General features: G+C 47.0%; 1 protein-coding gene across 14 annotated transcripts in view; it reads right to left on the bottom strand.

Annotated features, from left to right (window-relative positions):
* The window catches only part of LOC128699018 (uncharacterized), a 657,033-nt gene that overhangs the window by 470,491 nt on the left and 161,480 nt on the right, over nucleotides 1-25,062 (bottom strand). The window lies entirely within an intron of this gene.

Here is a 25,062-nt window from a genome sequence, read left to right as displayed (position 1 = left end):
CTCATCCTTCAGAGTGCAGACACTGTACTTCCCACACCCAGGACCCCAACATCCCCACTCATCCTTCAGAGTGCAGACAGACACTGTACTTCCCACACCCAGGACCCCAACATCCCCACTCACTTGTGCAGACACTGTACCCACACCCAGGACCCCAACATCCCCACTCATCCTTCAGAGTGCAGACACTGTACTTCCCACACCCAGGACCCCAACATCCCCACTCATCCTTCAGAGTGCAGACACTGTACTTCCCACACCCAGGACCCCAACATCCCCACTCATCCTTCAGAGTGCAGACACTGTACTTCCCACACCCAGGACCCCAACATCCCCACTCATCCTTCAGAGTGCAGACACTGTACTTCCCACACCCAGGACCCCAACATCCCCACTCATCCTTCAGAGTGCAGACACTGTACTTCCCACACCCAGGACCCCAACATCCCCACTCATCCTTCAGAGTGCAGACACTGTACTTCCCACACCCAGGACCCCAACATCCCCACTCATCCTTCAGAGTGCAGACACTGTACTTCCCACACCCAGGACCCCAACATCCCCACTCATCCTTCAGAGTGCAGACACTGTACTTCCCACACCCAGGACCCCAACATCCCCACTCATCCTTCAGAGTGCAGACACTGTACTTCCCACACCCAGGACCCCAACATCCCCACTCATCCTTCAGAGTGCAGACACTGTACTTCCCACACCCAGGACCCCAACATCCCCACTCATCCTTCAGAGTGCAGACACTGTACTTCCCACACCCAGGACCCCAACATCCCCACTCATCCTTCAGAGTGCAGACACTGTACTTCCCACACCCAGGACCCCAACATCCCCACTCATCCTTCAGAGTGCAGACACTGTACTTCCCACACCCAGGACCCCAACATCCCCACTCATCCTTCAGAGTGCAGACACTGTACTTCCCACACCCAGGACCCCAACATCCCCACTCATCCTTCAGAGTGCAGACACTGTACTTCCCACACCCAGGACCCCAACATCCCCACTCATCCTTCAGAGTGCAGACACTGTACTTCCCACACCCAGGACCCCAACATCCCCACTCATCCTTCAGAGTGCAGACACTGTACTTCCCACACCCAGGACCCCAACATTCCCACTCATCCTTCAGAGTGCAGACACTGTACTTCCCACACCCAGGACCCCAACATCCCCACACATCCTTCAGAGTGCAGACACTGTACTTCCCACACCCAGGACCCCAACATCCCCACACATCCTTCAGAGTGCAGACACTGTACTTCCCACACCCAGGACCCCAACATCCCCACTCATCCTTCAGAGTGCAGACACTGTACTTCCCACACCCAGGACCCCAACATCCCCACTCATCCTTCAGAGTGCAGACACTGTACTTCCCACACCCAGGACCCCAACATCCCCACTCATCCTTCAGAGTGCAGACACTGTACTTCCCACACCCAGGACCCCAACATCCCCACTCATCCTTCAGAGTGCAGACACTGTACTTCCCACACCCAGGACCCCAACATCCCCACTCATCCTTCAGAGTGCAGACACTGTACTTCCCACACCCAGGACCCCAACATCCCCACTCATCCTTCAGAGTGCAGACACTGTACTTCCCACACCCAGGACCCCAACATTCCCACTCATCCTTCAGAGTGCAGACACTGTACTTCCCACACCCAGGACCCCAACATCCCCACTCATCCTTCAGAGTGCAGACACTGTACTTCCTACACCCAGGACCCCAACATCCCCACTCATCCTTCAGAGTGCAGACACTGTACTTCCCACACCCAGGACCCCAACATCCCCATTCATCCTTCAGAGTGCAGACACTGTACTTCCCACACCCAGGACCCCAACATCCCCACACATCCTTCAGAGTGCAGACACTGTACTTCCCACACCCAGGACCCCAACATCCCCACTCATCCTTCAGAGTGCAGACACTGTACTTCCCACACCCAGGACCCCAACATCCCCACTCATCCTTCAGAGTGCAGACACTGTACTTCCCACACCCAGGACCCCAACATCCCCACTCATCCTTCAGAGTGCAGACACTGTACTTCCCACACCCAGGACCCCAACATTCCCACTCATCCTTCAGAGTGCAGACACTGTACTTCCCACACCCAGGACCCCAACATCCCCACTCATCCTTCAGAGTGCAGACACTGTACTTCCCACACCCAGGACCCCAACATCCCCACTCATCCTTCAGAGTGCAGACACTGTACTTCCCACACCCAGGACCCCAACATTCCCACTCATCCTTCAGAGTGCAGACACTGTACTTCCCACACCCAGGACCCCAACATTCCCACTCATCCTTCAGAGTGCAGACACTGTACTTCCTACACCCAGGACCCCAACATCCCCACTCATCCTTCAGAGTGCAGACACTGTACTTCCTACACCCAGGACCCCAACATCCCCACTCATCCTTCAGAGTGCAGACACTGTACTTCCCACACCCAGGACCCCAACATCCCCATTCATCCTTCAGAGTGCAGACACTGTACTTCCCACACCCAGGACCCCAACATCCCCACACATCCTTCAGAGTGCAGACACTGTACTTCCCACACCCAGGACCCCAACATCCCCACTCATCCTTCAGAGTGCAGACACTGTACTTACCACACCCAGGACCCCAACATCCCCACTCATCCTTCAGAGTGCAGACACTGTACTTCCCACACCCAGGACCCCAACATCCCCACTCATCCTTCAGAGTGCAGACACTGTACTTCCCACACCCAGGACCCCAACATCCCCACTCATCCTTCAGAGTGCAGACACTGTACTTCCCACACCCAGGACCCCAACATCCCCACTCATCCTTCAGTGTGCAGACACTGTACTTCCTACACCCAGGACCCCAACATCCCCACTCATCCTTCAGAGTGCAGACACTGTACTTCCCACACCCAGGACCCCAACATCCCCATTCATCCTTCAGAGTGCAGACACTGTACTTCCCACACCCAGGACCCCAACATCCCCACACATCCTTCAGAGTGCAGACACTGTACTTCCCACACCCAGGACCCCAACATCCCCACTCATCCTTCAGAGTGCAGACACTGTACTTCCCACACCCAGGACCCCAACATCCCCACTCATCCTTCAGAGTGCAGACACTGTACTTCCCACACCCAGGACCCCAACATCCCCACTCATCCTTCAGAGTGCAGACACTGTACTTCCCACACCCAGGACCCCAACATCCCCACTCATCCTTCAGAGTGCAGACACTGTACTTCCCACACCCAGGACTACAACATCCCCACTCATCCTTCAGAGTGCAGACACTGTACTTCCCACACCCAGGACCCCAACATCCCCACTCATTCTTCAGAGTGCAGACACTTTACTTCCCACACCCAGGACCCCAACATCCCCACTCATCCTTCAGAGTGCAGACACTATACTTCCCACACCCAGGACCCCAACATCCCCACTCATCCTTCAGAGTGCAGACACTACTTCCCACACCCAGGACCCCAACATCCCCACTCATCCTTCAGAGTGCAGACACTGTACTTCCCACACCCAGGACCCCAACATCCCCACTCATCCTTCAGAGTGCAGACACTGTACTTCCCACACCCAGGACCCCAACATCCCCACTCATCCTTCAGAGTGCAGACACTGTACTTCCCACACCCAGGACCCCAACATCCCCACTCATCCTTCAGAGTGCAGACACTGTACTTCCCACACCCAGGACCCCATCATCCCCAATCATCCTTCAGAGTGCCGACACTGTACTTCCCACACCCAGGACCCCAACATCCCCACTCATCCTTCAGAGTGCCGACACTGTACTTCCCACACCCAGGACCCCAACATCCCCACTCATCCTTCAGAGTGCAGACACTGTACTTCCCACACCCAGGACCCCAACATCCCCACTCATCCTTCAGAGTGCAGACACTGTACTTCCCACACCCAGGACCCCAACATCCCCACTCATCCTTCAGAGTGCAGACACTGTACTTCCCACACCCAGGACCCCAACATACCCACTCATCCTTCAGAGTGCAGACACTGTACTTCCCACACCCAGGACCCCAACATTCCCACTCATCCTTCAGAGTGCAGACACTGTACTTCCCACACCCAGGACCCCAACATCCCCACTCATCCTTCAGAGTGCCGACACTGTACTTCCCACACCCAGGACCCCAACATCCCCACTCATCCTTCAGAGTGCAGACACTGTACTTCCCACACCCAGGACCTCAACATCCCCACTCATCCTTCAGAGTGCAGACACTGTACTTCCCACACCCAGGACCCCAACATCCCCACTCATCCTTCAGAGTGCAGACACTGTACTTCCCACACCCAGGAGTGCTAGAATATCTGATGCACGAAAGGAGGCGCTGACCAGGGAAGTGGAAACTATCGAACTTAAGCTAAATGACTCTTACAGGAACCAGGAGAGGCAGGAGGAGCTTAAAGCTATTAGTGAAATTGGAAGAAATTCAAAATATTTCTTTTCATATGCCAAAAACAAGGCAAATACCACATCTAGTATCGGGCCCTTACTCAGACAGGATGGGACTTACACAGACGACAACAAGGAAATGAGTGAAATATTGAAATCCCAGTACGACTCTGTGTTTAGTGAACCACTAATCGGTCTGAGGATCGACGACCCAAATGATTTCTTCATGAATGAGCCTCAAAACTCCATAAATGTATGCCAGATTTCCGACATTACCCTAACTCCGATAGATTTCGAAAAAGCCATTGACAACATGCCTATGCACTCAGCCCCGGGCCCAGACTCGTGGAACTCTGTTTTCATTAAGAACTGCAAGAAACCCCTTTCGCGTGCCCTAAGTACACTATGGAGGAGGAGCTTGGACATGGGCGAGATTCCACAGTCACTTAAAACAACGGATATAGCCCCGCTCCATAAAGGTGGCAGCAAAGCATTAGCTAAGAACTATAGACCAATAGCTCTGACGTCCCACATCATAAAAATCTTTGAAAGAGTGCTAAGAAGCAGGATTGCAAATCACCTGGATTCCCAAAATCTGCACAATCCAGGGCAACATGGGTTCAGGGCAGGTCGCTCCTGCCTCTCACAACTACTGGATCACTATGACATGGCCTTGGATGCACTGGAAGAAAATCAGAATGCAGATGTAATATACACAGACTTTGCAAAAGCATTTGACAAATGCGATCATGGTGTAATAGCCCATAAAATACGTGCTAAAGGAATAACTGGGAAAGTGGGGAGATGGATCTTCAACTTCCTAACAAATCGAACACAAAGAGTAGTGGTCAACAGAGTTAAATCGGAGGCTGCCATAGTGAAGAGCTCTGTTCCACAAGGCACAGTACTCGCCCCCATCTTATTCCTTATCCTCATATCAGACATAAACAGAGATATACACCACAGCACCGTATCATCCTTTGCGGATGATACTAGGATCTGCATGAGGCTGTCATCTGCTGAGGACGCGGTTAACCTCCAAGAAGATATAAACAAAGTTTTCCAGTGGGCAACGGTAAACAATATGATGTTCAATGAGGACAAATTCCAACTACTCCGTTATGGAAAACTGGAGGAGATAATAACTAGAACAGAGTATACTACTGACTCCGGCCATACAATAGAGCGGAAAAATAATGTAAGGGACCTGGGAGTAGTAATATCTGAGGATCTCACTTTCAAGGATCACAACAGTGCCACGATCGCACGTGCAAAGAAAATGATAGGATGGATAATGAGAACTTTCAAAACGAGAGATGCCAAGCCCATGATGATCCTTTTCAAATCACTTGTTCTCTCTAGGCTGGAATACTGCTGTACATTAACATCTCCATACAAAGCAGGTGAAATCGCAGATCTAGAGAATGTACAGAGATCCTTTACTGCACGTATAAGTTCTGTCAAGCACCTTAACTACTGGGAACGCTTGAAAGCACTTGACTTGTACTCGTTGGAACGCAGGAGGGAGAGATATATCATAATCTACACTTGGAAAATCTTGGAAGGAATGGTCCCAAATCTGCACACAGAAATCACTCCCTACGAAAGTAAAAGACTGGGCAGGCGATGCAAAATGCCGCCAATAAAAAGTAGGGGCGCCATTGGTACACTAAGAGAAAACACCATAAGTGTCCGGGGCCCAAAACTGTTCAACAGCCTCCCATCAAGCATTAGGGGAATTGCCAATAAACCCCTGGCTGCCTTCAAGAGAGAGCTGGACAGATACCTAAAGTCAGTGCCGGATCAGCCGGGCTGTGGCTCGTACGTCGGACTGCGTGCGGCCAGCAGTAACAGCCTAGTTGATCAGGCCCTGATCCATCGGGAGGCCTGGTCGTGGACCGGGCCGCGGGGGCGTTGATCCCCGGAATAACCTCCAGGTACTCCAGGTACAACATCCCCACTCATCCTTCAGAGTGCAGACACTGTACTTCCCACACCCAGGACCCCAACATCCCCACTCATCCTTCAGAGTGCAGACACTGTACTTCCCACACCCAGGACCCCAACATCCCCACTCATCCTTCAGAGTGCAGACACTGTACTTCCCACACCCAGGACTACAACATCCCCACTCATCCTTCAGAGTGCAGACACTGTACTTCCCACACCCAGGACCCCAACATCCCCACTCATCCTTCAGAGTGCAGACACTGTACTTCCCACACCCAGGACTACAACATCCTAAACAAACACACGAATTAAACAAACACAGGAACACAAGGCCATACTTCCCTACGAGGCTGGGTAACTCATCATGCTTCCCCACGAGGCTGGGTAACTCCATCGTGCTTCCCTACGAGGCTGGGTAACTCATCATGCTTCCCTACGAGGCTGGGTAACTCAGCATGCTTCCCTACGAGGCTGGGTAACTCCATCATGCTTCCCCACGAGGCTGGGTAACTCATCATGCTTCCCTACGAGGCTGGGTAGCTCATCATGCTTCCCTACGAGGCTGGGTAACTCAGCATGCTTCCCTACGAGGCTGGGTAACTCCATCATGCTTCCCCACGAGGCTGGGTAACTCATCATGCTTCCCTACGAGGCTGGGTAGCTCATCATGCTTCCCTACGAGGCTGGGTAACTCCATCATGCTTCCCTACGAGGCTGGGTAACTCCAACATGCTTCCCTACGAGGCTGGGTAACTCCATCATGCTTCCCTACGAGGCTGGGTAACTCCAACATGCTTCCCTACGAGGCTGGGTAACTCCATCATGCTTTCCTACGAGGCTGGGTAACTCCATCATGCTTCCCCACGAAGCTGGGTAACTCCATCATGCTTCCCCACGAGGCTGGGTAACTCCAACATGCTTCCCTACGAGGCTGGGTAACTCCATCATGCTTCCCCACGAGGCTGGATAACTCCATCAGCTTTAAGAAAAACAACTGGTACAAATTAGGCGAGTCATTCTCATCCTTCTCATTCTCATCCTTGTCATTCTCATCATGTGCTGACAAAGCCTGTCCCTTTACCAGGCTATAATTAGCTTACCATGCTAAACTAATATTCACCCAACTTGCCTCTCTATAACACGTGACGGTGTTAGAGAGGGTGGCGGAGTTAAAATTTATATAAGGCAGTGGTGTTAGTTTATATAGGGGAGAGGGCCTTTTGATTTTTAATCCTTGACTCATACGCCTAGATGATACACGATAGTACTTAATCTATGCAGAAGTAAATAGTTCTTTTCAGCAGATAGCATCGGTGTGGACTTGCAAATTCTCTGATGTCTGTCTTTCCTATGATTTCTCTCTCTCTCTCTCTCTCTCTCTCTCTCTCTCTCTCTCTCTCTCTCTCTCTCTCTCTCTCTCTCTCTCTCTCTCTCTCTCTCTCTCTCTCTCTCTCTCTCTCTCTCTCTCTCTCTCTCTCTCTTTCTCAGGAACGTGGTTTTCCTTAAACACACTTGACCAGAGACTTTCAACCAGTGATTCTTGATTTCTTAAACTCTGCTAATCTAAACCAAACATTCTGAAAGACTTGAAGCCCCGATTTTGATTCCTAGTTTCCACGTTATGCAATCACTGCATTCCTATATTTATATTTTGTTAATTAATTCACCATTGCATTCCTTAATTACATTTTGCACCATGCAATTAAATTGTGCATTCAGGAATTAATCAATTTATTTGCTATTTATTTAAGTATTCAATATTTATTATTTTTAGTTACCTGTTTAATTTAATATTACTAAAGTCATTCACTGTGTCAGGTCGCATCCTTCGACCTGACGAGAGGCACGTATAGTGACCTTCACATAAGACGTGTGCTATAGTTAGGTACATGAATAATTGGTTTAGAAAACCGTCAAGTTGATAAATGACACACTTGTGTAACATATATCTTTATTCCAGAATAAATATACATAACTGGTGCACAAGAGTCTTGTTTATCAACAGTTAGGTATCTTGTCTGAAACGTTTCACCTACAAGAGGCTTCTTCAGCCAAATACAGAGGTGTTAAATATAAAGACAGGAGAAGCAGTGGCGAGGTAAAGATGATGTAATCAGTCCATTAGCCTTGAAGTAGTTGGAGGTGGTCAGTCCCTCTGCCTTGAAGTAGTTGGAGGTGGTCAGTCCCTCTGCCTTGAAGTAGTTGGAGGTGGTCAGTCCCTCTGCCTTGAAGTAGTTGGAGGTGGTCAGTCCCTCTGCCTTGAAGTAGTTTAAGGTGGTCAGTCCCTCTGCCTTGAAGTAGTTTAAGGTGGTCAGTCCCTCTGCCTTGAAGTAGTTTAAGGTGGTCAGTCCTTCTGCCTTGAAGTAGTTTAAGGTGGTCAGTCCCTCTGCCTTGAAGTAGTTTAAGGTGGGCAGTTCCTCTGCCTTGAAGTAATTTAAGGTGGTCAGTCCCTCTGCCTTGAAGTAGTTTAAGGTGGTCAGTCCCTCTGCCTTGAAGTAGTTTAAGGTGGTCAGTCCCTCTGCCTTGAAGTAGTTTAAGGTGGTCAGTCCCTCTGCCTTGAAGTAGTTTAAGGTGGTCAGTCCCTCTGCCTTGAAGTAGTTTAAGGTGGTCAGTCCCTCTGCCTTGAAGTAGTTTAAGGTGGGCAGTTCCTCTGCCTGGAAGTGTGTCCAACTTCAGTCTTGAACCTTGTGTGAAGTTGAGGGTCCTCGTGATCCTGCCGCCCCTCTTAGCTCAGGGCGACCCCCCTTCCTTGTAGGCCTACTTATCACCCTTGTTCTCCTATTCTCTCAGTCATATGGTGCATCTCCCTCACCTCGTCTCTTTATCCTACCCTGATGTAGTCGCCTTCTATCCGTTTCTCCTTACTCAGCACCTTGAGCTATCCCCTGTATCAACCCGCCTTGTAAGGTCTTTCCACACACACACACACACACACATATATTCATGCGCGCCTCAGGTATCCCGGACGAAGACAGATAAGTATGATGTCTTCATGGGAAAGGCTGCATCGCGCAGATTTTAATTACGATAAACATATTTTTTACAGAACGCGGAATTAATCCATTCAAGAAAACTGCGCTTCGGAGGCGCGGGTCTGCGCGTACGAGATTCAAGATAGCGCTTAAGCTCAGGACAGCGCATTAGAAAGTAAGAACTGCCCGTAAGAAGGCCAGTTCTACCCGTAAGAGTCAGGTCTGAGAGTACGTGGTTCAGATCTACGTCTACGAGAGCCAGTTTTGCGCGCAAGACTGTTGAGAGAGTGCATAAGGTCAACAAAAGAACATAAGTATGGAGGAACACCGTAGTAAGTTAGTGGCCCATACTAGTAAGGTTCAACTCACACCCACCCACACCCACTCATGTACGTTTCTACCCTATTTTTAAAGCTACACAAGGTTCTCGCTTCAATGACGCTACTTAGGAAGTTTAACCCACTCATCCACAACTGTGTTGGCAAGCAAGTGTTCTCCTACATTCTTTCTAAAGCTAGAATTGTTCATTTTAATCTCATGGTTGCGACTCATGTCTTGGTTAGATGTTTTCAGCACGATAGTTGTATCATTTTTATTAATTCTAGTTTACTGTTTGTACACCTCAGTTACGTCTTCCTAATTGATTTTTTTTCCGAAGAGTCGAAATTCACAGCCTTTGGTCAGTATTCTTAGATAAGATTTCTGATACATAGAATCAGTTTAGTTGGCCTACTGTATGTTTTCAAGCGCATTTATGTCCATTCTGTTGTTTGGAGAGTGGAAGCGAGCAGCATAATCTAAGTTAACTTAGGAACTAATAAAGATCCGCAAGTAAGAAATTTATGCCGGATTAACAGGATCAGATCTGTGTGCCAGATCACGTTCATATGAACAGCAGCAGTTTGAACAACAACAACAGCAGTAACAGTAGCAGCAGCAACAACAGCAGCAACAACAACCAACAACACTGTCCACAACAACAGCCAACAAGACCCACAAACCACAACAGCAACAGGAACAACAACAGTACAAGGAAAAATCATTCATAAGACAAGAGACTAAGAACAATGACATTGGATCTTGCAGTGGGACGGAGGACTGGCTATACAATATAATACAATTTTATACAATGGCCTTATTTAACCATTGTGAACGTTGTAGTTTCTCTCAAATGCCGTCCATAATGACTGTTCTTTCAAAAAGGAGACATAGGAGGGAGGAGAAAGAGAATGAAAGGAAGGAGTGAGAGAAGAGAAGTATAATTATGTTAATGGTACACAGTAATGACAAGCAGATGAGTAAGACACGTATACAATACTTTAGCATCTGTTTCAGCGAGACATTTCACTTGCTCAACAGTCGTCAGTCGAAAACCAGAGAAGACAGCAGAAGTAAAAGGAAGATACAAGGTGGTCAGTCTCTCAGCCTGGTGTGTGTTCAAGATCCACAGCTTCGAGGACAGGAGAGAGAGAGAGAGAGAGAGAGAGAGAGAGAGGTGTCATCACCGGGCAGTGTGTCACCAGTGAGGTGTCATCACCGGGCAGTGTGTCACCAGTGAGGTGTCATCCCCGGGCAGTGTGTCACCAGTGAGGTGTCATCACCGGGCAGTGTGTCACCAGTGAGGTGTCATCACCGGGCAATGTGTCACCAGTGAGGTGTCATCACCGGGCAGTGTGTCACCAGTGAGGTGTCATCACCGGGCAATGTGTCACCAGTGAGGTGTCATCACCGGGCAGTGTGTCACCAGTGAGGTGTCATCACCGGGCAGTGTGTCACCAGTGAGGTGTCATCACCGGACAATGTGTCACCAGTGAGGTGTCATCACCGGGCAGTGTGTCACCAGTGAGATGTCATCACCGGGCAGTGTGTCACCAGTGAGGTGTCATCACCGGGCAGTGTGTCACCAGTGAGGTGTCATCACCGGGCAGTGTGTCACCAGTGAGGTGTCATCACCGGACAATGTGTCACCAGTGAGGTGTCATCACCGGGCAGTGTCACCAGTGAGGTGTCATCACCGGACAGTGCGTCACCAGTGAGGTGTCATCACCGGACAATGTGTCACCAGTGAGGTGTCATCACCGGACAATGTGTCACCAGTGAGGTGTCATCACCGGGCAGTGTGTCACCAGTGAGGTGTCATCACCGGGCAGTGTGTCACCAGTGAGGTGTCATCACCGGGCAGTGTGTCACCAGTGAGGTGTCATCACCGGGCAGTGTGTCACCAGTGAGGTGTCATCACCGGACAATGTGTCACCAGTGAGGTGTCATCACCGGACAATGTGTCACCAGTGAGGTGTCATCACCGGACAATGTGTCACCAGTGAGGTGTCATCACCGGGCAGTGTGTCACCAGTGAGGTGTCATCACCGAGCAGTGTGTCACCAGTGAGGTGTCGTCACCGAGCAGTGTGTCACCAGTGAGGTGTCGTCACCGAGCAGTGTGTCACCAGTGAGGTGTCATCACCGGGCAGTGTGTCACCAGTGAGGTGTCATCACCGGGCAGTGTGTCACCAGTGAGGTGTCGTCACCGGGCAGTGTGTCACCAGTGAGGTGTCGTCACCGAGCAGTGTGTCACCAGTGAGGTGTCATCACCGGGCAGTGTGTCACCAGTGAGGTGTCATCACCGGACAATGTGTCACCAGTGAGGTGTCGTCACCGAGCAGTGTGTCACCAGTGAGGTGTCATCACCGGGCAGTGTGTCACCAGTGAGGTGTCATCACCGGGCAGTGTGTCACCAGTGAGGTGTCGTCACCGGGCAGTGTGTCACCAGTGAGGTGTCGTCACCGGGCAGTGTGTCACCAGTGAGGTGTCGTCACCGGGCAGTGTGTCACCAGTGAGGTGTCATCACCGGGCAGTGTGTCACCAGTGAGGTGTCGTCACCGGGCAGTGTGTCACCAGTGAGGTGTCGTCACCGGGCAGTGTGTCACCAGTGAGGTGCTACAAGAATCAGTTCCGGTTCCAACAATGTTGTTTCATATTTATATAAATAACTCAGTAACATTAAGATATTAATAAAGAATTCTTTAACCATATTTACTAATGCTTCAAAAATTTCCAGTAAATTACATTGAGCAGACAGTAAAAAAAAAAATAGATAAAGAATTCCAGTGTTGGAAATTGGCATGTATTGAAGGTAAGGGCAAGTGGGATACAAGATACAGAAATTATTACTTAGAAGACAAAACTAAGAAAATGTTTTAAAAAAAGGCGATCTAGAGGTGATAACTATAACGCCACTAACAAAATATTTAACTGCAATTGTCAGAATCATGTTCAACGTTATTCCAAACTATGGAGGTGTGTTGAAGAGACAGTTTACAACAAGTTAGAACCGAGATGGAGTGCACGGAGGGTTGTCGTAAGACACACACGCACGCACACACACACACACACACACACACACGGGGCCAGGAGCTAAGACTCGACCCCTGCAACCACAAATAGGTGAGTACACACACACACACACACACACACACACACACACACACACACACACACACACACACACACACACACACACACACACACACACAAGGAGGACAAAGACAGGATGTTCCAGAGATGGGACACAGTAACAAGGGGACACAGTTGGAAGTTGAAGACACAGATGAATTACAGGGATGTCAGGAAGTATTTCTTCAGCCACAGAGTAGTCAGTAAGTGGAATAGTTTGGGAAGCGATGTAGTGGAGGCAGGATCCATACATAGCTTTAAGCAGAGGTATGATAAAGCTCACGGTTCAGAGAGAGTGACCTAGTAGCGACCAGTGAAGAGGCGGGGCCAGAAGCTTGGACTCGACCCGTGCAACCTCAATTAGGTGAGTACAACTAGGTGAGTACACACACGCACACACACACACACACACACACACACACACACACACACACACACACACACACACACACATACACACACACACACACACACACACACACACACACACACACACACACACACACACACACACACACACACACACACACACACACACACACACATACACACACACACACACACACACACACACACACACACACACACACACACACACACACACACACACACACACACACACACACACACACACACACACATACACACACACACACACACACACGCACACACACACACACACATACACACACACACACACACACACACACACACACACACACACACACACACACACACACACACACACACACACACACACACACACACACACACACATTTCAAGAAATATACAGAACAGGTAAAGTTTTGAGACATGCAACAAAGTGGGGGTCCAGAAGTGAGAAATTTTAGCTGAGAGAAAAGACTGATGACACTACAGGAGATTAAAAACTGCTGGAAGAAAGAAGTGTTATTTCACGAGAAGCTACGAGAACGCTCAGGAAGAGAGAGAGAAGCTCTTGGGATTAGCAATGAGGAGAATATAAGAACAACTTTAAATATGGAGAAGATGAGGAGTAAAAGAAACAAAATGAAGTATTGCCTTACTAAAAGAGTGAATAGCTAGTTCACTCAGCTTTAGCAGAGTGCAACACTTCTTGCAAAGATCAACGGTTATTATGATACGCAAAATCAATGACACATACTCACAAACACCGACAAACATACACATAAATGTACAAATACACACACACACACACACAGTTTACGGCACTGAGCCGCTCTGAGCTAAGACCAAAACGCCCGTAAAACTCGAGCCAATTTCTGTCTATTGGTTTTGTGTTGTCCTACCCGGCGCCAGCAATGTTTTATTACTCAGACCAGTTCCTTGACCCCTGCTACACCAAGCCCTCACTCCTGCCCCTTACACGTCCCCTAATCACAGCCACATCTCGACACCAGCCACATCAGACCCAAGCAAGACCCATGTGCAGGATGTAGTGAGATATAGAACAGCGAGACAGGGTGTGACCCTCAGGCTGTGCTGCTAGAACACAAATATACTTACAGGATGAACGATATCAACAGTGCATGCATCGTTCACTACAGTCTTCACCACATATCATGTAGCATGCAACATCACTGCATGCAACGTTGTGTCTGTTTCTCTGTCTGTGCCTGTGTCTGCTTGTCTGTGTGTGTGTGTGTGTGTGTGTCTCTCTCTCTCTCTCTCTGCCTCATATGTACCATAATTTTACAAGGTACAGTATGGTGTTATAAGTGTGGTAACGCCTCACCAGTTGCCCACCAATTCAAAATTACTAATTGTGGCATGCAAAGAGTACGTAACCTTTACTCGGCGCATGTACACACCCTCATTGAAAAGCTATCTCCCCAACCAGCGAACCAGTACTAGGATCGTTCGATCAGTACCCAGGTTCAGCCAATGAGAAGATGGTTCTGGCAATCGTAGAGGTGTTGTAGGTACCACACACCTGTATGCCCTTGTCATTTCCATTCTAGAGCTGGTTGAAGCACGGTCTGCTCTCTAGTGGCATCTATTCTGCCTTGCTTACCGTGGAGTGCACTAATACTTATTGTTGTATATAGTGTACATACTTCTGTTCTTACTTGGTGAAAGGATAATATAAGTCAAAAGTTTTTTTCTGCCGAGTTTATTTTTTCTCCCTTTACACCCAGGAAAACAGGTCTTTGAATTCCTTGGTTGTAATACTAAGTAAAGTGAAAATTCCCTGGAAGATACGCTAAACCCCTGTGGGCCCTTAAACATTATTCTATGACTTCAAACTTATAAGCAAAATTGTAGAGAATGAAAAAACATAATACCGTGGCTGGAACACTAAAATATTATCTTATAATAAAGAGTCCTGCATTATTAACAAGTATACAATGAATACAGTGTATAACCATTCACTTGATAATTGATCCAAATGAATATATGATTGTATTTTACAGTAATATTTGTTCCATTATTAGTTAAATGTAAAATAAAGGTACCCAATACAATCATATATATATATATATATATATATATATATATATATATATATATATATATATATATATATATATATATATATATAAATATAAATGTACTATATAGATTAAGTTAATTAAGTGAACTCAACAGGATTACATACTCTATGTATGAGTACACTTGTACTGAGCAGTAACAAAGATGCGTATACATAAAATAAAATTAATATACACAGAATTTACAGATGAGAGTATTAACGGAATTCTGTAGCTGGAATATAAGCAGGTACCCCAGGTAAGACCAGGAGCCAGCCACCTGTCGACGTATTTGTATGAATAAGTAACAATCAGGCCTGACCTAATGAACGACAATATTTATCTCACCAGTGTTCCTACGTCTGCCACCTGGCGGCCGCTCCACTCCACCTCATCTTTCCCTTCCCTTTAAACGACGGCATCTCCATAGACAATTCTATGGAAGACTTAGGACTGAATAAATGTAGGAAGTAGGAAGAGCCAGGAATACCCAAGGACCTCGACGTAAATGTCAAGAGAGAAACACCGCAGGATATATCAGAACGCCGTGACAGGAGCCACCACAGCCAGAGACACTGTTGAAGCTGTGACTAGGGAGGTTTCCTCCTCAGTGGCGTATATTCTTGAATAAGGAAAATGGTATGCAATACCGACAAGTTGGTAAGTAAGACATATATGAAACAGTTAGGTATCTTTATTCCGAAACGTTTCGCCTACACAGTAAGCTTCTTCAGTCGAATACAGAAGAGTTTAGCAGTAGTAGAGATGTGAAGACGATGTTCTGAAGTGGTGAGTCCCTCAGCCTGGAGAAGAGTTTTGCCCCAGACTATGGAGCAAAACTCTTCTCCAGGCTGAGGGACTGACCACCTCAACACCACCACACACTAGCAAGTTCCATTAATCACTTTGTATACTGTATATAAACTAAGTGTTTCCTGGAGACCTGAACCTGCCTTTCAAATTTATATTATAAAAATGATATAGGAAAGCAACGGGTTGGTAACAGAGCTGTCGACTGGTGGGATATAAGCTAGCAAGAAGCCTTCATTGAAGCGATAACGATGAGAGGCTTTAAAAGCAGCCATTATCATAGAGCTGTTATCATGAATTTACACGCTCACAGCTGTTATAGAGCTGTTATCATGAATTTACACGCTCACAGCTGTTATCCTACCTCCCTTCATGTTCAAGACCCAACCCTATCTAGGGTACAATAACACCCTCCCCAGGATGCGACCCACGAGTTACCTTACACCCAGGTACCTAATCACAGGTGTTACTATTTTGTGAGTCCCAGCCCAGGTACCTAGTACTTATCACTAGGTGAACATGAGTAACAGGTGTAAGAAGCCTTAGCCACACCATTTCCCCTTATGTCTGGATCCTATTATCGCTATTTTCTCATCTCTCTTTCTATACGCAAATACACCTTCCCTACTCCTCCCTCTTTGTTTCCCCTCCCTCCATCCCTCCCTCTCTCCCCCCCATCCTTCCCCTCCCCCCACTGTGAGTTGCCAGCTACCACCTGTGCCATGACCTTTTTTTTTTACCAAGATACTAAATTTAGAACCCATTTCGTTTTTCCTTTTGCTTCCGCCTTAAGTCTTTTTCTTGTTTACTGACTCCTAACTTTTCTCTTGACATGTTTTACACCATAAGTTGCTCTTATGGTGTAAATGTTTAATATTGTAAGTTACTTTTGTGATATAAATTCGTATCTTGTCCGCAGGTGTAAACTTTTGCCAAGACTCAGTTAAGACTTTTACCAAATTTCACCTGTGTTGTTGTTGTTGCATTTAATGACCAAACTGCCAGTGTTGGTGGTGGTGGTAGTGGTGGAGGTGGTGGTGGTGGTGGTGGTGGTGGTAGTGGTGGAGGTGGTGGTGGTGGTGATGATGGTGGTGGTGGTGGTGGTGATGGTGGAGGTGGTGGTGGTTATGGTGGTGGTGGTGATGGTGGTGGCGGTGGTGGTGTATGGTGATGCTGGTGGTGGTGGTGGTGATGATGGAGGTGGTGGTGGAGGTGATGGTGGTGGTGGTGGTGGTGATGGTGGAGGTGGTGCTGGTGGTGGTGATGGAGGTGGTGGTGGTGGTGATGGTGGTGGTGGTGGTGGTGGTGGTGGTGGTGGTGGTGGTAGTGGTGGAGGTGGTGGTGGTGGTGGTGGTGGTGGTGGTGGTGGTGGTGGTGGAGGTGGTGGTGGTGGTGGTGGTGGTGGGGGTGGTGGTGGTGGTAGTGGTGGAGGTGGTGGTGGTGGTGGAGGTGGTGGTGGTGGTGGTAGTGGTGGTGGTGGTGGTGGTGGTGGTGGTGGTTGTGGTGGTGGAGGTGGTGGTGGTGGTGGTGGTGGTGGTGGAGGTGGTGGTGGTGGTGGTAGTGGTGGAGGTGGTGGTGGTGGTGGTGGTGGTGGTGGTGGTGGAGGTGGTGGTGGTGGTAGTGGTGGTGGTGGTGGTGGTGGTGGTGGTGGTGGTGGTGGAGGTGGTGATAACGGTGGTGGTGATAACGGTGGTGGTGATAACGGTGGTGGTGATGGCGGTCTCAGTAGTATCAGTTACCAGTACTGTCAGTAGTAATGACTCATACCAACCGTTACTGATTCACTGCCACCTGCGTGAATCACTGACTGTTATATCACTGACAGTTACTGTTGACCTAGTATGATCTATGTGCCGCTCACCCTCCAGGCACTCGCCAGGGCAGTTCAAGTTGAGTCGTAAAAGAGGAGACAGGTCAGGCCTGGCGTCCCAATATATTCCATCCAACATACTTACTAGAACATCCGACGTGAGTGTTTATTACCCAATCCATGTTTCAAACCCCCATTTGACAACGGTGGTGGTGGTGGTGGTGGTGGTGGTTGTGGTGGTGGTGGTGGTGGTGGTGGTGGTGGTGGTAGTGGTGAAGGTGGTGGTGGTCGGGCCTACATGTGGCAACTTAACCACTTTTCTTCTTACTAACTTTGCCTTAACTTAGCGTTTTACAGAACACTTCTTTTATCCACTCGCAGAGTTAAAGAACCACATCTTTTGTCGAGGCCTGAGCTCTACCTCGCTGTGGTTCATCTCGACCAAATAGTAACGAACACAACGAGGAAGTCTAGTGTCAGAAATTCATCGAGTAACAAACACATTTAACAAGTAAGTCTAGTGTCAGAAACTTGTCGTGTAAGGAATATAGTCAACAAACACGTTCATCGTTAGTACCTCACTGAGTGAATGGTTGCGAACAGATTCAACGAACAAGTCTTGCGTCCATTACCACACTGAGATGTGATGAATGGTTTTGAAAACCGACAAGTTGAAGAATTGAGACACTTATGCAACACATGGGAATCTTTATTGAAGAAACGTTTCGCCACACAGTGGCTTCATCAGTCCAATACAAAGTAGAAATGGGTAAGGAGAGTAGAAGTATGAGGTAATCATACCTCAGGTTGAGGGACTGATTACCTCATACTTCTACTCTCCTTACCCATTTCTACTTTGTATTGGACTGATGAAGCCACTGTGTGGCGAAACGTTTCTTCAATAAAGATTCCCATGTGTTGCATAAGTGTCTCAATTCTTCACACTGAGATGGTAGCGGCCAGATGCAGCGAACAAGTCTACCAGGCTAGGTAGCGACCAGATGCAGCGAACAAGTCTACCAGGCTAGGTAGCGACCAGATGCAGCGAACAAGTCTACCAGGCTAGGTAGCGACCAGATGCAGCGAACAAGTCTACCAGGCTAGTAAGGGAGCAAGAAAGTGTGTAAGATGCAACTTACAAGCTTTTGCTCTTACCAACTTCCTCGCCTCGCTGATGAGCTGCATTCAGAAAAATGGTGAATTTTAGCAAGCTGTCGCCCTAAACCAACGTTGTTTGTTGACTCAATATGCTTCAGCCAGTTTCTTTGCATACGTTGTTTAGGTTAGTTTGTCGTTAACTAACACCAGTTTATATAATTTAGCAAGTTATGACATGCAATAACATTGAAAATGCGGAAAAAAAATATGAAAGCCAAGAACCGCTGACAAGACTAAGGAAAAATGACAGAATTAGACTTTTAAGTTGAAGTAAAAGAGTGACTCTACCGATGGTCCTAGTCAGGGTGACTCTACCGATGGTCCTAGTCAGGGTGACTCTACCGATGGTCCTAGTCAGGGTGACTCTACCGATGGTCCTAGTCAGGGTGACTCTACCGATGGTCCTAGTCAGGGTGACTCTACCGATGGTCCTAGTCAGGGTGACTCTACTGATGGTCCTAGTCAGGGTGACTCTACTGATGATCCTAGTCATGGTGACTCTACCGATGGTCCTTAGCCAGGGTGACTCTACCGATGGTCCTAGTCAGGGTGACTCTACCGATGGTCCTAGTCAGGGTGACTACCGATGGTCCTTAGTCAGGGTGACTCTACCGATGGTCCTAGTCAGGGTGACTCTACCGATGGTCCTAGTCAGGGTGACTCTACTGATGGTCCTAGTCAGGGTGACTCTACCGATGGTCCTAGTCAGGGTGACTCTACCGATGGTCCTAGTCAGGGTGACTACCGATGGTCCTAGTCAGGGGGACTCTACCGATGGTCCTAGTCAGGGTGATTCTACCGATGGTCCTAGTCAGGGTGACTCTACCGATGGTCCTAGTCAGGGTGACTCTACCGATGGTCCTAGTCAGGGTGACTCTACCGATGGTCCTAGTCAGGGTGACTCTACCGATGGTCCTAGTCAGGGTGACTCTACCGATGGTCCTAGTCAGGGTGACTACCGATGGTCCTTAGTCAGGGTGACTCTACCGATGGTCCTAGTCAGGGTGACTCTACCGATGGTCCTAGTCAGGGTGACTCTACTGATGGTCCTAGTCAGGGTGACTCTACTGATGATCCTAGTCAGGGTGACTCTACCGATGGTCCTTAGCCAGGGTGACTCTACCGATGGTCCTAGTCAGGGTGACTCTACCGATGGTCCTTAGTCAGGGGTGACTACCGATGGTCCTTAGTCAGGGGTGACTCTACCGATGGTGCTTAGTCAGGGTGACTCTACCGACGGTCCTTAGTCAGGGTGACTCTACCGATGGTCCTTAGTCAGGGTGACTCTACCAATGGTTCTTAGTCAGGGTGACTCTACCGATGGTCCTCAGTTAGCGGTGACTCTAACGATGGTCCTTAGTCAGGGTGACTCTACCGATGGGCCTTAGTCAGGGTGACTCTACCGATGGTCCTTAGTCAGGGTGACTCTACCGATGGTCCTCAGTCATAGTGACTTACCGGCGGTCCTCAGACGGAGTGACTTTACAGACGGTGCTCAGTCACAAAGTTTACTCAGAACGATGGGATGCCTTGGGGGGTAGCGCATATCACATTCAGAAATGTTTATTGAAGGAAAAAAAAGGAAACCTGTGTGACCTCCACCCAACAGAGGTAACCTGGACTCTTAGATTGTACATTAACGTTATACAGTACCGATAATTAGACAAGTACGAGACATGTCCACTCTCTTGTCTCTGGTTCAGGCTACCAAGGATGAGGGATTGATTACCTAGTCTTCAACTCTCTCTAGTATTATGTAATTTCTGTATTAAATTGATAAAGCCACTGGATGACGAAGCAGCTGCATAATAAAGAGTCCCAGGTGTTGCACGTGTTTTAGCCATCATAGGAAGATTTATTAAGTAATATTTAATAGATGTCGCCCATAACCGTGTACAATCAACTGGATATTCACCGCTGACAGAACTAAGAAACAGCACAGAGTATATATTGTGCTTATTAAGCAGAGGTTGCGATCGTGGCTTATTAAGTAAAGATCGAGGACTTCACACTGACAGCCTAACCCTGTAGACTAAAACAAAAGCCTCACAATGACAGCCTCGCCTCATTTATTGGACCGGGAAACTACCAATGACAGCTGCTCTGATCACTGCACCAGTGCAATAGAGCACCTGTAAGGATGTTTCATTATTGTTCCCCAGTACATAAGTCTGTCTCATGAGTAAAACAAACGTGGACCAACTTGTATCTTTACTGACCAAACGTTTCGCCTGCGCTGAAGGAATCATCAGTCGAATAAAGACTGAACTATCTCTCAACTTCGACTACTGTCTCTAGGATTGTAAGTCAACTCTATTCGACTGATAAAGTTTACAGCGCTGGTAAACACTTGTTTGAATTATTCTGCTGTAATTTTTCCTCAGGCTGTGTATATTCTCGTGCTGTAATCCTGGGAGAGTGAAAAATTGGTGGTGTTAAGGATTTATGTGCACAAGTGCGCTGCAAAACTGATACCTCAGTTCTCGTGTATCAAGACCAGAACTGATACCTCAGTTCTCTTGTCTCAAGACCAGAACTGATACCTCAGTTCTCGTGCATCAAGATCAGAACTGATACCTCAGTTCTCGTGTATCAAGATCAGAACTGATACCTCAATTCTCGTGCATCAAGACCAGAACTGATACCGCAGTTCTCGTGCATCAAGATCAGAACTGATACCTCAGTTCTCGTGTATCAAGATCAGAACTGATACCTCAGTTCTCTTGTCTCAAGACCAGAACTGATACCTCAGTTCTCTTGTCTCAAGACCAGAACTGATACCTCAGTTCTCTTGTCTCAAGACCAGAACTGATACCTCAGTTCTCTTGTATCAAGACCAGAACTGATACCTCAGTTCTTACATATCAAGAACAGTAGACGAGAAAATTATTTTCTTCTGCTATCAGTCTTTAAAGTTCTCATTCTCTGTGTTCCTCAGAACAAAGTCATTTTGTATTTATACAACTTAACACACATCATTACAGAACTGTGTATTTCTATACAAATTAATATACAGCCATATACATTGATATCGAGGCAGACACATTAATACTCACCTGTAAACAACCCAACACCTCCATACAAGGCCATACACATTCATACACATCAATAACAATCTATACATTTCCATACTCATCTATACATAGATATACGCAGCAGTAAATCACTATACGGCATGGAAGTTGCATTTGCATTATACAGTGTGAGAATTTGCATATATACAAGTTTAGTGTACATTGTGTGTCCTCATACACAAGGTGTTGTCTGTGTAATACTCTGACAATAATAACTGTTATCGTATATCAAGTAATTATATTCATTATTGGGATCTAAATTATACTTTCTCCTTGTAAATACACAAGTAACCTGCATGTAGGGGAGAGAAAGTTACGTCGACGTTTCGGTCCGACTTAGTTAATGGTCCGAGTTGGACCGATACGTCGGAATAAGTTTCTTTCTCTTATGTGTGGGTTATATGTGTATTGTTCCAGTCACAGCATTGTGACTTTGTTCTTCCATATATTGTAATTTTTAAATACCTCAATAACACATCTGCGCATGTGGCTATTTTATGTGTAAATATATATATAAAATGAAAAAATTAATGAATTTCTTCCCAAAAGAACCTTAGAAAACTTACCTAACCATATTATAACAAGCGCAATTTAATTTAGCCTAATCCAACTATACATATTTCAGATAAGTTTACAATAATTTAATAAAAAACAAACACAATGAAATATATTCTTTTTCGTTAGGTTCAGAATGATTTTTGCGAAATTATTGCATACACAAATTTTCGCTTGCCTTATTCAGCAAGAAGAGTGATATCTTCCCTTTACAAATAAATTATTCTGTATATATGTGAAAATTTATAATTGATAAAGCAGGATGATCTAAGTTCTATTTCCTGTGTGTGTGTATACTCATGTATTTGTGGTTGCAGGGATCAAGTCATAGCTCCTGGCCCCTGGTGTGTGTGTGTGTGTGTGTGTGTGTGTGTGTGTGTACTCATGTATTTGTGGTTGCAGGGATCAAGTCATAGCTCCTGGCCCCTGGTGTGTGTGTGTGTGTGTGTGTGTGTGTGTGTGTGTGTGTGTGTACTCATGTATTTGTGGTTGCAGGGATCAAGTCATAGCTCCTGGCCCCTGGTGTGTGTGTGTGTGTGTGTGTGTGTGTGTACTCATGTATTTGTGGTTGCAGGGATCGAGTCATAGCTCCTGGCCCCTGGTGTGTGTGTGTGTGTGTGTGTGTGTGTGTGTGTGTGTGTGTGTGTGTGTACTCATGTATTTGTGGTTGCAGGGATCAAGTCATAGCTCCTGGCCCCTGGTGTGTGTGTGTGTGTGTGTGTGTGTGTGTGTGTACTCATGTATTTGTGGTTGCAGGGATCAAGTCATAGCTCCTGGCCCCTGGTGTGTGTGTGTGTGTGTGTGTGTGTACTCATGTATTTGTGGTTGCAGGGATCGAGTCATAGCTCCTGGCCCCTGGTGTGTGTGTGTGTGTGTGTGTGTGTGTGTGATGGGCCATCGTGAGAGGGGTTAAATTAATGCTATCTCTGCTGGAAGGTAACTTTTAAACCTGCCATAGCTGGTGAACCCATCATGCAATGCTTCACTATATCCTCCGGCTGACACATTCCATTACCTCGTGTGTGAAACCTAGCCTGTGTGATGGAATATGACAGAAAAACATAACTAGCTTTTGTTCCCTCAATATACATTATCATATAGAATATAACCCTGGATTATAACAGGGGAAATATAACCTGGTTTTGTTCCCCAATATAAGTGGCATATAGAATATTAAATTAGAATTCGAGGGGGATATACAGCTAGCATTTGTTCCTATAATATAATTATCATATAGAATTTAACCTGTGAAGTGCCTTCTACTTGCTTGATCAACTACGCTGTTGCTGCAGGGTTGGCACGCAGGTCAAAATAGCCATAACAGGTGGGCGGCTCTGTAATTTCCTTCGGACAATAGTCCAGCTACAGTTTAAAATCTGGGTTTCTTCTGACAAAGTTTGTAAATAATCTTTTAGAAGGTTGAGTCTGAGACCACAGCTCCTGGCCCATTGTTCTCCAGTAGCTGGATTGCTAGCGCACACATGTCACACACTGATGTCCGTGGTTCGATCCTTGGTACGGGTGGAAACATTAGGATGTGTTTCCTTAAGACACCTACTGTCCATGTTCACCTAGCGGTACATAGGTATCTGAATGTTAGCTGACTGGTGGGTTGCATCCTGGGAACAAACTGACCAAATTTGCCCGAAATGCTCTGCATAACAAGCGGCTTTCTATATATTAATATTTCACTGATGTCAGCTAGGCCTGTTTACCTTGTACAAGTGCTTGTAGAAATAAACATTATTATTACAATTATTATTAATAATAAATATTATGAAACACTTCATCGTGTATCTCTGACTCCAGTAAGCGGTCATGGCACAATATTGATCAAGGACTGAGTATTCTTCATTCACATATCAAGTATCTCTCTCTTTTCCTTCCCAGGGAATACACGCCAAGTTCCCCGAGGCGTTAATTCCATTGACTTTATGCAGATAGTAAATAATATCTGTATATTTTCTAGTTCTGATGTTTATCTTGCCCTGAAAGGAGTTGTGATCACAGAACAATACTGCTCACGCCAGAACATTTTAAACAGTGCCAACATAAGAACATAAGAATGTAGGAACACTGCAGAAGGCCTACTGGCCCATACGAGGCAGGTCCTTATCAATGGCAATATAAACACAAATGCAGTATAATGTGATCCTTTATTGACTACGTTTCGCCCACACAGTGGGCTTTTTCAAGTCACAAACAGAACTACCTGGGGTGGAAGGAACGCGAGTATTTATAGTCCGGCTGAGGTCAGGTGAAGAATGCTGCATCTGATGATGTACCGAGTGGGGCTATAGAGTCTAAAAACTTGGGTAGCTTGGAAAGGAGATTGGATAAGTTT

Source organism: Cherax quadricarinatus, chromosome 55 (genome assembly GCF_038502225.1).
Source record: "Cherax quadricarinatus isolate ZL_2023a chromosome 55, ASM3850222v1, whole genome shotgun sequence".
NCBI classification, from domain to species: domain Eukaryota; kingdom Metazoa; phylum Arthropoda; class Malacostraca; order Decapoda; family Parastacidae; genus Cherax; species Cherax quadricarinatus.
Note: the sequence above shows the minus strand (reverse complement) of the source record. Positions and strands in the feature narration are given on the sequence as shown.